The sequence below is a fragment of the Ambystoma mexicanum genome, chromosome 4p (assembly GCF_040938575.1).
Source record: "Ambystoma mexicanum isolate Mex_15411 chromosome 4p, UKY_AmexF1_1, whole genome shotgun sequence".
Classification (NCBI taxonomy): domain Eukaryota; kingdom Metazoa; phylum Chordata; class Amphibia; order Caudata; family Ambystomatidae; genus Ambystoma; species Ambystoma mexicanum.
Window position 1 is genome coordinate 240,719,498 of NC_090927.1, and position 16,916 is coordinate 240,736,413.

Here is a 16,916-nt window from a genome sequence, read left to right on the forward strand (position 1 = left end):
ATTCCCTTATGGTCCAGTCATATCATATGAAACATATACATAGGTGAAGACACAACCTTGAAAGACAGCAATCCTTTTTGTGCATTAAAATTATCAGTAGAATTATCAGCACTTTCTGATAGTTTTGATGTTTTTTTATTTCTGTACTTTCCCTGTATATGCTCATATTTTTATATGTTGTACTCACACTATTTTCCTTAGGGTCCAGACACATCATGTGCTATATATAGATAGGGTAAGTAACAGCTTTGAAACAGAGCAATCATTTCTCTGCATAAAGGTAATCAGTTAGGTTATGAACACTTTCAGCTACTATATTTGTATGTGGTGTTGTCTCTTTGTCATTTGTCTATAATAATACAATTATGTAGCAAGTGGGTTTTATTACCTACTTGTCACAAGTTTCACTGTACACAAAACTCTAATATGAAAACAGTTATAATTTCACTATTCAACATGGCAAGTTTATGAATATTACATCTCCATCATGTATGCTGCACACAATGCCTATGTTTCTACATGAGTACCTTAGTATACTAGATTGAAGTTAATAATAGAATGCTATTTATATCAATGCATAGCTTAATGCACTGATTAGCACTTGATATTTATTCCAATAATCCTTGACACTTTTTTTATTAACATTACACTAAGAATCCCTTGTACAGACTTTTCATGAAAGGTAAATGCACATGTGATCTCATCAGGGATGTCATCAATGACATTTGTGATGTCATCTTTGATGTCCTGGGTGTTAGGCTTAGCAGTGCATGGTGGTGGCACGAGTTATGGTTGCTTAGCTTACCATAACTGGCGAATTTCAAGGGTTTTTCAGTTTTACTTGGAACCATAATGTCCCTTTAACAAAATGTATTCACTGAATTTCATAGGTTTTTAGTAGCGCAACTTAATCATAACGTCCCTTTAACAAAGTTTTTTCACTGAATTTCATAGGTTTTTAGTACCGCAACTTAACCATAACGTCCCTTTAACAAAGTTTTTTTCACTGAATTTCATAGGTTTTTAGTAGCACAACTTAACCATAACGTCCCTTTAACAAAGTTTTTTCACTGAATATATATATATATATAAGGGAACAACAAATATGCCAATATAGTGCTCAGCCTGCATGTAGCTGGTGCTAGGGAAAGAAATCATGGCCAGATTTCTAAATATGTAAAACACACATGTGTTGAGGAAGGTTGTAGCACTTCAAAAAAAAAACAACAACAACATGTAACACAATAATCCCTGCACACACGACCAAACCGCTGTCTCAAAAAAACATTTTATTTAATTACAAAAAATCTCATGCAACCAACACTGCCTAATGGCTTAAAAAAGGGTACGCATCCCTCCCACATCTCCCTTACTGACATACAGGTTGTAAAAACACTCACCCCACCAGGGTGAAAACTGTCACGCGTTCCGCTTGTATTACAAGCTTCCTCAGGCTTTTTTTCTTCCCATATACGTGAAAACACCTTCATTTATAAAAACAGGAAGAGGACCGGCATTAGTATTAGGCTCCTCCCCTTAGCTTTCGTTTTTCCGATCACGTGATCGCAAAGGGCTGTTCACACTAGCGCGAAAAGCCACGGCCATCTATGAATGAATTCAAGATACCCAAGATCGAAGTTAATACTCTCCCCTTCGCTGCTCAATTCAGTGTTGGAGAATTAAAGAGGCGCAGGGGAGAAGCTGCCTACCAAATGCCAGATCCTGCAACCTGAAACCATGTTTAAAATAATAATGTGTTTATGAGCGCGAGTGCGCAAAATTCATTGCATGGTTCAGTTTCATCCTACATGATGAAACGACCAACCATATCACCCCATGGCTCTGAGTGTTTTTTTTTAAAAAGCCAGAGTTAAGCGCAGAACATCTATTTCTTAGGGATATCATCACATGACCTTCCTTTGTATATGATGTGCCTTAAAGGAACCTCTTCCTATTTTCTACAGGAAAAAGGCAGATATCTTTAATCTACATAAATCTTAGCACATCATACTTTGACAAAATTGTCAAATAAAGTGCACAATAAATAATAAGCAGAAAAGTGCATAGTACACATCAAGCAGCAATTAGTCCAACAGCAGAGCATTGTTGAAACACAAACATTAAAGTCGTGTGCGCAGGGATTATTGTGTTACATGTTGTTTTTTTTTTTTTTTGAAGTGCTACAACCTTCCTCAACACATGTGTGTTTTATATATATATATATATATATATATATATATATATATATATATATATATATATATATTTAGTACTTCAAACACTTTCTCTAGTGGTGCTCAACCTCCATTCAGCGGGTACTCGTGTAAGTTTAGAGAAAAACAATATTATGCACGCACTGCTGTAATGTTGTGAAAAAATGCCTTTTGTTAGACACTCTAACACCATATAACTTTAAACACAAGCAGTCAGCCCCACACAATAGTGCTAAAATGTAACTTTTATTCAGTATTAAACAACATTTAAAATAATACAATTCAGCATGGACTTACAAACTTGTAGCAGGGCTCCATAGCCACTGCTCTGTGAGACATGTTCCGTCCCCACTCAGGGATTTCTTCAGGCTAGTTTTGCAGTTAAAAGCTCTGCAGCTATTTATCTAGCATTTAAACAGGAAGTTGTAATGCAACCAGTCATGTGACTTTCTTAGTACCATATATTATGGTTACGCTGAGCGGCCATATTGTGCTAGTCACTATTGGCTGATTTCTCCTCGGTCATGTTCTAATAAATATTAGTTCAACATTTCACATTATTCGTTAGCATTTATTTTACATTTCTGTTTGTTGCACTTATAATGGTCTAAAAAATCTGGCCGCAATTACAAAATATAATTTTTCATTATTAAATGATGATTTCTATGCAGTCCATCCTGCATGGCAGTGGTTGGAAAACCGCTCCTTCTGAAGGCTGTTAAGGCCGCGGCAGCTACGCCTCCTCCATAACGTGTCTCTAGTATTCCGATAACACATTACGTGCAATTACCAAAGTGAATACATGGGTGATTTTCAATCCTCATACAAGTATGATGTTGCCCAAGTGGGCTAAGAGAGATTACTATTCTCAATACAAATTGCTGATGCAGAGATGTCATAATTCCAACAGCAAGAAAAAGTGCCAGTGCAGTCTCTTACAACCATGTTTTTTGCATAAAGTGCTAGTGCATCATGGACCATGTAGTCTTGACTACAACGCCCTAAAGCATTTAGAAGTTCAAACACATTTGCATCAATGCACATTTGTGTCCTCTAAACTTTGTACAATTTCAATGAAGCCCGAGTGGGCAAAAGACAGACCCATTCCCAATTTCACATTCTAGTACAAAAATCTTAGTACAAAATTATCAGAATTGTAGCAGGTATATTATACAACTAAAGTGTCAGTGCAACGTCTTACCACCATATTCTAAGTATACATAAGAAAGAGTGCCAGTGCAGCCCCTTACAACCATGTTTTTTGTATAAAGTGCTAGTGCATCATGGACCATGTAGTATTGATTAAAACGCCCTAAGTAATTTAGAATCTTTAAATTCAAACACATTTGTATCAATGCACTTGTGTTCTCTAAACTTCATATCAACTCAATTAAGTGAGAGTGGGCAATTTCACATACTAGTAAAAATATATTTGTACAAACGTTACAGAAATCTAGCAGCTATATTATGCAACTAAAGTGTCAGTGCAACTTCTTACCACCATATACTAAGTATAAAGTGCAGACAATATTGTATATGCTTGTTAGCAATCTAAAGTATTATTGCTGTCTCACTTATGCAAACTGGATACCGCCTTAATGGGCAGAGTGACATATTTAACAACGCCTACAGTATTTGCCCAATTCCAATTCCAATATAACGTGATGGTGCAGATTGTCAAAGCCTCATAGTTCTAGCAGTTCCGTTATACAATCTACCATCATCTAGTATCCAGTTTTAACACGTCAAATACACTGTTCCTGGAGATTCCACATCCCATTTACCTACAGTATAGGACTGTGCCTACTCTCAGTATCCCACAAGATGGACACACAGTTCTTCCCCTGAATTGTGCCCATTATGCATTTTGGTGTTGAATGTGATAATAAGTCTAGATTCTAGTTTTCTGAATTTACGTTCTCTGTTACCATCTCTTTTGTGTACCGGTACATGAGCTAGTGCAAAGAACTTCATTTGGCTAGCATCCTGCAAGTGTTTTTCTGCAAAATGCACTGCCAGCAGATATGCCAAATCCTTATTTAGGATAGCCCTATAATGTTGCAATATTCACAACTTCAAATGGCATATGATCGATCCTATATACATAAGATTACAAGGACTAACTATGGCTTATACCACAAACTTGGTTGAACAAATGATTCTATTTTTAATTTTCCAAATTATATTCGATTTCTGTCCATAGTGTAACATATTCTTAGGTTCTGCATACTTTGGTGAATCCCTTCTCTAATCATATATATTTGCTCTTGTGCTTTACAACGGTAATGAACCGAGTTAATGTGGTCTTGACTTTCCCAATGCACTGATTTTCAAGGGTTTTGTCGCAATAAATCTGGTCATCTTAACTAAACTTTGACTAAAAAATGTTTTGTGAATTTCAATGGTTTTGTTATACCATTGTTATATTCTGTGGTCGTGGCCTTCAGTGCCCACTGAATATTTTAAAACACTAACTGACAGATGCACTGATAGGCAAGCTATTGCAATGACTATGAGAGTTGCTATCTTGGTGGCAGTGGTAAACTTTACATGAAAGCCATACTAAAGTTAGGGTATGGTGGATACTATCTCTCATACTTATTGCCGAAACATTAATTTGATATCATAGCTTTGTCTGCACTGTAAGCTCAGCTCAAATGAGGAAGGGTTATGTGCATTCTGGCAATACAGCCTGGCCCTGCCAAGTGACAGGGCATTTTACTGGGCAGCTATGCCTCTCCTTTTGATCCTAAGTGAGGTCAGTTAGCACCTCTCCCCAGTGAGCTATCCTTCCAGCAGGAGCTGGCCTGGAAAACAGGAATCAAAGGGAACACACATCACAAATGGACTAGCCTCATACTGCATTTCAAAAAGGCTGTTAATGCTATTGACAAGGTAAGGAGGTTGAGTTAGTGTAGCTAGATGGAGCTCAGACCAGCAAGAGGGAGATTCCACCAGCTTGTTTTCTCTATATAAATCTCTTCCGGTTACATGTGATTTTAACAAATTAAATTACAGAGAATGCTGTAATAACGGAGATTGTATAACAAAAATATATATTTTTTTGTGTTTTATTTTGGAGGTACACCCCGAACCGTCCATTTCCCTGTGCTTTTAAACCTGCCCCAAACCTCTCCCCACCCCTTTTAACCCCTTACCCCATATACATTTCTTTTTAAAAATCGATATTTTTTCTTTATAACATTTTCATTATTACAGCATTCTCTGTAATTTAATTTGTTTAAATCTCTGCATACATCTCGTCCTTTCTGTCCCCTCCACTTTCTTTAATACAAATCCCTGTGGGTATGATGTCAGAAGACAAAGCCCAATAGTTCCAAGGCCAGAGTTCAGGTCTCTAAAGCAGGCATGCTTAAATGCAATCACGTGGAGACCTTTATCTTCATAAGAAGGGGGCACCTGCTCCTCTTTTCATTCACTTTGGAGCAAAGACCTAAAAACAAATTCACTGGACCTCTGTTGGGAGGATTAACTATCCAAAGCCTTTCATAAGTGAGATGAAGATTGAGTGTCCAAGCCAGAAGATTGATTGTCTGAGGCAGTCATCTTTGACTTCTCTCTGTCCTTCCCCCCTCATACTAGGGACATTGCTAAAAACGTCTCACTTTCAACTCTTCATTCTCGAAGGAATTCTGCCTTTTCTCACTTTCCCCCAGAAGCTCAATGACTCCGGAGCCCTGGTTTTCTCCAGGCTTGACTATTGCAAGAGCCTCCTCCTCAACCTACCTTCTTCCTCTCTGCGACCTTTGCAGCTAACCCAGAATAGAGCAGCACGACTTATCCTTGGTCTGAAGCCCATGGACCACATCTCTCCTGCCCATAAAGGTTCCCACTGGCTCCAGGTTGCTGCACTGATCAAATTCAAATCCCTCTGCATCATCCACAAGGCTGTCGGAGCCGGGGATCACATTATCTGCAACTCTCTCTTACAATACATTCTCCATCTCCACCTCTACATTCCGTTTTGCACCAAATCCTTGTTCGTAAAGCGTTTTGCTAAACAGAGATCAGGCGGTTGTTCGCTTTCCTCAGTTGGATCTCTCCTATGGAACAACTGCCCCATCCATCTGTGTCTTGAACTTCTTTAAGTTCCGAAAGCCCCTCAAGACTTTCCTCTTTTCCTCCTCCTTCCCTTTTCCCCTTTTCTGCTAATCTCACAGTTGCAGTGATTGGTGTCTTGGCATCCTTGTGCCCTTGAACACTCACACCGAATCTCCCCAGCTTCTGCCTACCCTCAGCACTTGCTGTTGCACACCCTTTGCACTGGAGACTTGCACTTTTCCACATAACATGGCTCCTGTGTGCATAGTACTGACCATACCTTGCACTTCATCTGTGGCTCACCCTCGAGTTTAGAAACCCCAGCGCCTACCCCACTGCCTCTTCCTTGCTGCCCTTGCACATTCTGAATACCCACAAGGCATAGTAGGTGTAACCTTCCCTCCCTCCACTGTATTTCTTGTATATTTCTTGTATATTTTAATTGTACTGTAATCCCATGTTCCCTCCCTGTTGCACTGTGGATGCTTTGAAACAAAATGTATTTGCTGTATACGCGCCTAACAAGCAAACACTGTGGCACAGGACCTCATTGTAGTGAAGCATTCCAGAATGTGTGGGCCAGCCTCCATTGCTTGAGAGCCTGTGAATACCCTCTGAACTTGTCTCTGAGACATCAGAGTGGCACTTACAGACGCCTAAGAGACAGGATGCTTTTGGCGCTCAACCAAACCTTCAATTCTATATGCTTGAAACTTTGAAAACAGCGTGATGCTGCACCATGTTCCCAAAGAGCCCGGCACAAATCAGCCTCTCATCCTTTGAACCAACACCTACTCCTGGAGAGTCACTCATCGACTTGCACCAGCAGTTACTGAACAACCTGATCTGGATCCACCTCGAATTGCTGCTTTGCCAAACTGCACAATGTAACATCAGGTTCACCACTTCGAACCCTTCATCTTGAACCACTGGATCATCATGCATTGATGCTACCCAGTGGTTACCACAAGTTCAAACTGGTTTCAGTCTGAACCGATCCTGTTCAGCACTCCTAACTGCATTGATGAATGTCACATCTAAACCACTCGGAGCAACTGCATTGGAATCGACGACTTGCCACCAAATGGATGCTTGGGCCAACATGACTATCACCAAACTGGATTCAACCCACTCACACAACAGCTTAAAGACTGGTTCAATTCTGTCAAACCACCAGAATGATACTATTGACTCATAACAGCTTGTGGACTGTTTGATCCCTATAGACTGGTTACTGTTGCACCTTTTTCCCCAAAGACATATCATTTTTCAGACATATTTTGGTTTGAATTACCTTTCACCCCTGTAGTGCTGCATCTCTCTTTCTTTGAATATTATCAGTTCTTCCACAAGGATGAGTTTTGTACAGTGTTCTTCTATCTAGTTATTCTTGCAGATGATCTGTTTTGTCAAAGGATATGTTTTATAGAGCTTTTATTTGATATTCCCTTTATTTGGGATTGCTATACGTTGCTGATTGGGTTGCTACTGAATCACATTCACACCTCTCTTGAGAGTAAAGCTTTCCCAATACAATAACACAAAAGGAAAGGAGGTATATATGTTGTCTGTGCTTGTTGAACCTTTACGATTCGGAGAAGTGTGAGTGATGAGCAGATGGTTTAGCCACTACTCATCCTTCTGAGCAGAAGCAATGTCACACAATCAACAAACAGAATGTACAGATGTACTTAGTACCATATTGGTTAACAAGTTGATGGAATGCTTGATTGATAATTATCACATTCAATCAGTGGAAAGTGGTCAGTATGTGGTTAATAAAATATGTTTCATTGAACACTGGTGGGAGTTCCCTAATCTACACAATATTTCATTATTTTACAGAATGCTGAATCCCTTCGTTGACACTACATTTTGATTCCAGCTGGCGTTCTAGTACGAGTTCCGTACGAGTTGCCGTACGATTCATGTAGATATTAATTTTTCTACAATTATACAATTATGGAGCATTCTTTGGATACCTCTGTTGATTGAGTGTCGAGTTGCTGCCATTTGTCCTTCTATTGGAAGGTCGCCTACGGGCTTTATAAATGGCTTCGCTTGGATTTAGGCCCCGTTTATTCAACAAGTCCGCCCTTACGATATAACACTGGTCAGTTCTTGTATATTTACTATACCTTGGATGTAGTGGCCCACACATATAAGTATGTTCGTATTATCCTCCTGATGAAGACGTTGACAAAATCAGCTTTTTAGTTCAAAACAGGTTGAGAAATTTTAAAAGGGATGCAATGTTTTTGAATTGTTGTTGTAATAGTGGCCCACACATATAAGTATGATCGTATTATGCTCCTGATGAAGACGTAGGGATGTGATCTTTTTGAATTGTTGTTGTAATAGTGGCCCACACATATAAATATGTTCGTATTATGCTCCTGATGAAGACGTAGGGATGTGATCTTTTTGAATTGTTGTTGTTTAGATCCACCTTTGCGATAGATCATATGTAATAATTATATTGCTGTTTCTAATACAAAAATAACCAGATTGTTTGTGGTGACAATTTGTAAATCCCACTTCTTAATGTTGTATTGTGTTGGTATGTTTTTTAGTAACTTTTGGATGTATGATTGACACTGAGTTTAGATTAATGTTTGAATGTTGCACTGTGAATGAAAAAGTGGTATGACATTTTTAGCTTTTTAGGTAATTTCCTGCTTTCCTGCTATGTTATATAATTATGAACTGTATAGTAATATGTCATTGATTGACACTTTTTGGAAATTTTGTATCATGGCAAATACATTTTGATATGACATTTGTAAAATAAATATGTCCTCTGGACAATTTTTTCAGCATTCCGTGGCACAGTAATACTCTGGTCCAGAGTGTAGGGTCTCCCTGCGTCTTTCAGGTTTCAGGTTCTTAATCATTATTTCAGACATCTATATGCTCATTTATAAAAACAAATTCATTCTGTTGCTCGATTGTTTTTAAGTGGAATCATTTCATTTCTTTATGAAAACCGGCTCTACCACCCACACTCACTCCCATTAAATGGGAAATGTTACTTGAAAAGACAGATCAAAAAGGTTTAGCGAGCACAGAGATAGCTTTGCACTGAGTAAATCAATGGTAAAGTCATATCCCTCTTCAGCTGCAGAAAGGCCAAGATAATTACTGAAGTCTAGAACCCTGTGAAAAGCAGATGGGCGGGTTCCTTATCATAGCTATCACCGCCATTTTCAAAGTCATACGCGCTGGTAACAGCCCGCCAATCAAGGCGGAAGTCAAGCCAGAACAAAGCAAAGACCTCAAGAAAGACTGAGGCTGCTATTGGCCCTGAGCACTCCCAAACGTGGGGGTGATTGCTATAGTTTTAATGTTTCTTTTTTTCACCAGCCACAAAATATTGCAGACACCCGGGTGACAAGCACGTGTGGCTTAGGTAACACAGGCATTTACAGGCAGATTATGTCTCTACTCCTAGCCACTAATTGGTTAAATGCTCCCTACCCCCACCAGTGCGAATAACAGGTCTATACTATACACAATTACCTTTAATATCAACAATATTCCACTGTTATAAAAATGAAACTGATGATGAAAAGAACCCAAAAGGCCAAATAATCACTGCACCATTTTGCAGGTGAAAATAAGGTTGATTACATGCAAAGCTGTCTCAGATGGTCACGTAGAACCGAACTGACACAGAGCTCATCACATCTCAAGAAGTTACAGGTTATATAGCGGAAAACCACAGAATCTGAATATGTAGGTTACAGTGTTATCCCACTACCCTCTGTTAGGAGGAATCCTGTGCAGTTCCCTTGGGGAACACTGCAAAAAGATTAAGACTACAGGAGTAAGCAGTAAACCCAATTGGTAGCAGTCTGCACCACCCAGATTTACCTGGTAGCTGTGGCTGAGCAGTCAGACCTCTCTCAAGAAGAGTAGGGCAGTATATAGAGTATACACAATAGTGCTAAGAACACAGTAGAGCAAACAAACACTGACCAGAGCTTTGTATCAAAAGTATATAATTATTGATTTAAAACACACTTTAGGCAATCCACTAGCACTCTAAATCAAAAGCAAGTTAAAACACAGTCAGGTAAAGTATAAACACCTCCCTTGATAACTATTAGACAAGTCAGAGTTAAAACACCATTTTTTGTTAAAACAGATGTGAGCGTGTAACCTAGATGGCACTCCAATAGTTAAGTTAAAGGGAGAGAAAAAGGCAGGGCATCAAAATAAAACAGTTCCCAACACTTTTAGAAGTTCAAAGCAAGGGATTAAAGGCAGTAGACACTGTAGAGCCAAAGTTCATAGGCCAGGCCCACTTTAAATGGAGCAAGGCGAAATGTGCCCAAGATCACACAGTTTAAAATGCACTAAAAGTCTTTGCAGAATGTGGAGTTCATCGGTTAAAAGGTGCATTCCTTTTATTCACGGTCAAAGTGGTGAAGCTTGGATATACGGCCGCCGGGGTGCTTGGCACGTGCGATTCGAACAAGAGACGTCTTTGAAAGGCGAAAGGGGCGAACTGGTTGATCCCACCAGCTCAAAGGAAGAAGACTCATCCAGCAGTCACCACTGGGCCAATCAGAATAGAGTGCGACTTGGGTTGCTAAGGCAACGCAGTCCAGGGTGCCAATTCCCCTCTCCACACATCCTGTGGAACCCAGACAGAGTGGCAGCATTTGGAGGGCTTCTGTGGAGAACACGCCAAAAAGTGGAACAAAGGGCCCGACCTTGGTTGGAGCTACAGAGACGGACACAAACACCATTTCAGAAAAGAGTTCTGGCAAAAAGACCCAACCGTTGATTTAATATTAAATAAATAAACCGGTGGTATCTTTAACATTGCTCCAAAAAGTGGTGCGTTTAAAATCAATGGGAAAATCCCATTGGAAATATTCTGGTGGAATATTTTGCGTGGTAACCACTGCCACCAGCCAGAAACTAGACAAGGGGGGACTGAACAGTGGCCCCTAGAAAACAGACCCAGGGGCAATCGAATTAACCCCTTCCAGTACTTCCACAATATGATAGTTTTTACTGGTTCTGTTCACAATTTTGGACTAGTAAAGTCAATGATGACTTTACATGCCCTGGGATACAGTAGTTAGTCCCAGGGTATGGAGTCTATGTTTGGGGGTCATTATGACACCCCTGTGTTACTGCACTGAGGGTGCTGTGTAACCAGTGGAGCAACTTTGCTGAAAATGTTGGGGGGGGCATGACGTCTGAAAAAAATGTGCCCCAGCCAAATGAATGGGGACAAAATCGTGTGCCATGAAAGTTAGGGGGACAAACACCCCCGTCCCCCCTAAATTTACGCCCATGTGTGAAACACACATGAAAAACAGATGATACCCTATGGATTAAAAGACCCGGTAGCCCATAAGCACATACAAAGTCAAAGACATACCTCAAATCATGCCTAAGAGTGGGAGGAAAAGAGTCTCACTCTTAGCAGGAGCAAAAAAACAAACCCCAAAAATCCAGCAAAGCTGCTGGGGGACTCACAAGGTTTGGGAAATTAGCCTTATAAGAGAATTCTCCCTAACACCCTCCTTATCTAACACCTATAGAACATGGTAATACCCCCTACAGTCCCCTGACCAATTGGCCACACCATATTTAATCCCATTCTCCTAGAGTGGCCCGATACATCATTAATAGAAAATCCAGGTATGGGATTGCTCCGTTACACTTATTGACATATTCATAAATTGAGACGATCACGTGATGTGCACCTCTCCGTTCCAGACACGTTCAAAGTGAACTGGTAAGGCCAACTCTGCTTTGACATGACAATAGGCCTTCTCATTATACCAGTGGTGGCTGCGCACACAAGGTACACCCCGACCTTGTACTAAATGTATTGGAATCACCTGTGCTCCTCCTTTGCTAAATTATGGAACGTTCCAGGCACGGCTCCCCCTTATCTCCTTCCAACCCCAGCTGCTGGGCAATGATGTGACCAGGGTTCCACTATCGAGCCTGAGTTTGAGGGATTTATTGATGTTTGGTTGTATGTGTGATTGTAATACAAATGGGATGACCGCTCTTGGGTGTGGGCAGTAATGCTCTAACTCTTTATCTGGCCTCTTGGCATCAAAAGGCCTCATGCCCAATTCTCATGAATTTGTTCTTCAAAGGGCAACTCCATTTATGCTCTTCCTTCAAATAACAATCCATTGCTACCACATACAGACCCTGCTGCTGGATACGATTAGCGCATATCTGTGCACCAAGGGTGTCTCTGACCTCGGCTTTTCTGCTGAAGAATGGGAAAGGGGATTTGTTTGGGGAATGAGTTAAAGCGGAGTCACAGCTCCGCATCAGCGCCTGTGTTCTACTATATTCATCGTGTACTAGACCTTCAGCATCCTATATGGCAATACTTCTGCCATGTTAACACACTGACCTTGTTTCTACCACAAAACCCTTCTGACTCCATCTTCCACCTGTTTCAGCTCTTCCCGCACATCTCACTGCACAACATAGCTAGGGATACAACTAAACACAGGGCCCATCAGGCTGCCCTATCTATGATCTCTACAACCACAACATTAATACATCTGTTGCTCTTTCCGTGTTGATATATGTGAGTATATAATATGTGTCAAACCCAACAAACAACCAATGTGCTTCTGCAGCACAAACCTCTGTCTGTTCACACGATTGGTATGTGCAATTGGTTTATCTCTGCATGAACCTGTTTGCCTGGCTGGGACGCTGTACCTGCATCCCAACATGTTGTGGCCGCTGAGAATTTGATACACACAGGCACATTATTCTTTTGTGCCAACAGTCGAATGAACTAAGAGGTGCATTGCTATCACTGCTACTTCAAAAGAACACTGTTCGTATATTTAGAATTATTTTGTATATTTCTGTTGTTAATGAATAATCAATTGGCAATGTTTGGCTCAGAAAATTCATGTTACTCGCCATAAAAAAGGCAACAATCCTGAACGCCAACACCTACCGTACATGGATCAACTGTTCACTTCTAAATATTTTGTGGACTTGTAAGGAACGTAGTGGTAACATTCACTCTCATGAGAGATTGTTTCATGTGTGCAGTTCATAAATCATTTTACAGCATGCTTGTATTACATGTTTATCAACGTAGTTTGCATTCCGATTGTTTGCTTTTGTGATAGAAATTGATTTCTGATTCTGATATTGCCTCTGGATTGACCAATTAAAACATTGGCAGCAACATTGCAAATTTGTGGTAATGTTTCATTAGAAATACAGCAACTCTGCAGAGAATTAGCCAAGAAATATACAACAGCCATGTCGGTACAGAAGTACAGTAGCTCTGACCAAAATTTATGGCCGCTTCCCACACTTCTGAAAACTTATTTATAATTGCTGAGGATGCGCGCTACGCCCATTCAAGGAGTGCTATCTGTGCTGGAACGGAACGCTCATGGACACATTCTCTTGAGACACCCTTTGTAAAACACGCATCCCTGTGGTGTGTCACCGCTCCTGGGGGCATGGTATCCCCCAGGGCTAAGACATAACAAGCCCTTTGTTACACTACAACATAAACTCCAGCCTGCCAGCGAAACAAGACATTCTGGCGTTGCCAGTGCGTGTTTCAGCAGTGGCTGAGGTGAGTCAGAATTTGTCGTTCTTGCAGGATCCATCACATATCCTCAATGAAATACTTTTTACGAAAATTCGGGAGACTGGCACATTTTGAGGAGGGAAGTGTTACAATACACTACCCTCTCTTCCGCTTCCTCGTTGCAGTACAAGATCAATGACTCTGACGAGGAAGACCAAAACTAGGATTAATGAAGATTACCGTTAGGTAATCCTAGAAAAAATTTCCTTGTTTGCAGGAAGTACACATAATTGTGTTTAGGTAACTATTCGTGCATCATTTTAATGCTGAATGTATAAACCCAAACAGGGTTGTATTGTATCTTTCCATGACATCAATTAAGGTAAGTGCAGGCTCGTGGACAACGGAACTGAGAAGCCATGTTGCCACGTGATCGGCATTAGCATCTCTCGTCTCCAGGCGAAAGGCAGTGCGCCCTGTCAGTGTCTAACTGCTTTTCAAATGCCTTTTGAACGTCGCAGTATATCCTTTCTTACACAGAAAACAGCAATCTCGTAATTAAGTACAAAACGTCAGCCTTAAGGTTGTTAAGTGGAATTGAACATGAAACGGCTACTTAACAGCACTGGCGCATGTTAACCATGCAAAAAGTGCGAGATGTTAAGCCATTGCATAAGATTGCCTCAAGCAACAAACCGAACCTTGGAATATTGACTAAAAGTTCTTAAACAGAACTTTTGAGCAACTTCAGACAGAGCCTGCACACTGTGAATGTAAACCTTAGATGTTTCACAAGGCTCTGCTTTTATTAAGTTATTTATACAATCAAATGAAAAATGGAAGGCTTGAGAGTCCATCCCGCCTTCACATATGCACTGTTATCAATACAGATGAGGGTCCCAGTACTGTAGCATCCCATTCACTCTGTAGATAATTCAAACGTGGGGCAATAGTGTCGCTCATCTATATAGACAACAGTGTGCATGTGGAGGGGACAGGTCCTTATTACGTCATTCTTGATGAATGTGATTATATACTAATATGAATATTTAAGGGAGCAATTTAGCCTTGTGCCCTGTCTGACTGAGAACTTCGAATTCCCAGTACCCACTCTCAGAAAGCCTATTTTAGCTAAACACAATACATTGCACCCTCTGATGCCTGTCCTGCTACATTTAGACTTGCCCCTGGACTCCCAGGTGTAGGCCTTGCCCCCTGTACCTGAAATAAGCACAGAGACACAGAACTTCCTGTCACTGGCTCCTGGCGTGCACTAACTGTGTCGCAGGACCGCCCCCTTTATTTATATGAATGTGAAACGCACCACGTGACTTCATCACATTCCACCTTTTCCAGAACAATTGAAAAACACAACTTTACATAATCCAGTCAGTGTGAACAGGACAGACATTAGCATGGTAACATACCAAACTAGGTTGGGCCCAATGTGGGCAGCTTGAGGTGACTGGGTCTGATACAGATTCTTTCACTCCCACTCACCCATTATATAGTCTCAGAACCAGACAGGGAATCGTCTGCTCTCTCAACGGGGGTATCTTCCTCGTGCTGGTTCCTTCATGGCATCTCCTTCCGCCCCGGTTGGTGCAGGCCCTGTATCTTCCGCATTGTCTTCCGGTGTTTGTTGCACACCTGTGGTTCCTGTCAAGGGACCTTCTTCCTCTCGGTCTCACAGCCCTTCTTTTCCTGCCAGTTTCTCAAAGAAACTGGAGTTACAAGTTACTTTGCCCGCTGATCAGTGGCAGTTACCATCAAGCCTTTGACCTGGTCCACACCCATGGGGGAGGGCTCATAGGTGAGGGACAACTTCCCTTCGGGGTGACGATTTCGCACCAGTACAGTGCACCCTTCACTATGTCCGGTGGTTTGAGATGTTGTTGGAGGTACTCCTCATCGTTAAGTATTGTTCGATCCTCAGACGTCCTGTCATTATCAATGACCCCTGGGGACTGATGCTTCACCTCTGGGGGTAATCATCGAGGGCACCTTTGGAATAGCGCCACTGCAGGGGCCACGCCCGTTGATTGGTGAGGTGTTGTTCTACATTCCCTGAGGAATTGGTATAGAGTTCTCCTCCGCTCATTTACATGGCCTTGGGCTATGCAGAATACTTTGTTTTGTGTTCTCATAAAGTGTTCGGGCTACCCGTTATCTCTAGGCCATATGGGTATGACCCTCTGGTGTTGATCCCACAGTCCCCCATAAACTTAGCAAAGTTCCCCTCCTGAAAGGGTGGCCCATTGTCCGAGCAGACGATCCTGGGAAAGCTATGTGTTGCAAACATTTGCTCAATGACTTGTATCACCTGGTCACATGATTTGGACTCCACTAACTCGACCCCCGGGTATCAAGACCACTGGTCTATCATCACGAGAAAGTGTATCCCCTTACCCGTAGACCCAAAATCAACGTGGTCAATGTCCCACGGTTGTTCACTCCTGGGCATGGACTCTATCCTTGACTCTTTGTTGGCTGGGGCGGTCGCTTGGCACCAGATGCAGTTGGCAATGTGTTCATTCACTTTTGCTTCTAGACCTGGAAACCAGATCTTTGGTCGTAGTCTGACCTACATTTTTGCTGTTACCTGATGGCCACAGTGTGCCAACTCTAATACCTGTCCCACCAGTCCTTGCAGGATCACTAGCTGGTGCCATCTCAGTATTAAACATTCCTCCATTGCCGACAGTTCATGCCTGACTCGCCACAGTTGCTCCAGATCCTGCTGCACCTCTCAGCTCCTGTGGTTAGGATTGGATTGGACGGTCTTCCACTCACCGCTGATCATGGCAGTCCAGTTCACCCTGGAACATTTGTCCTCTTTCGCTGTGTCTGCCACTTCCTGAATGGTGAGAGCTACCGGAGTGGAGGCTTCCACCGCTAGGCGGACATGCTCCTCAACTTCTACCCGTGCTGTTTCCTCTCGTTCTCCTCCGCTTCTCGGGTTTCGCAAGAGGTAGTCAGCTGAAATATATGCTCTGGGTCTATATGTCAGCACTACTCCGAACTCAATCAGGGCCAGCATCCATTGTTCAATCCTTGGGGGCGGCTTGGATGAGGATCCCGCC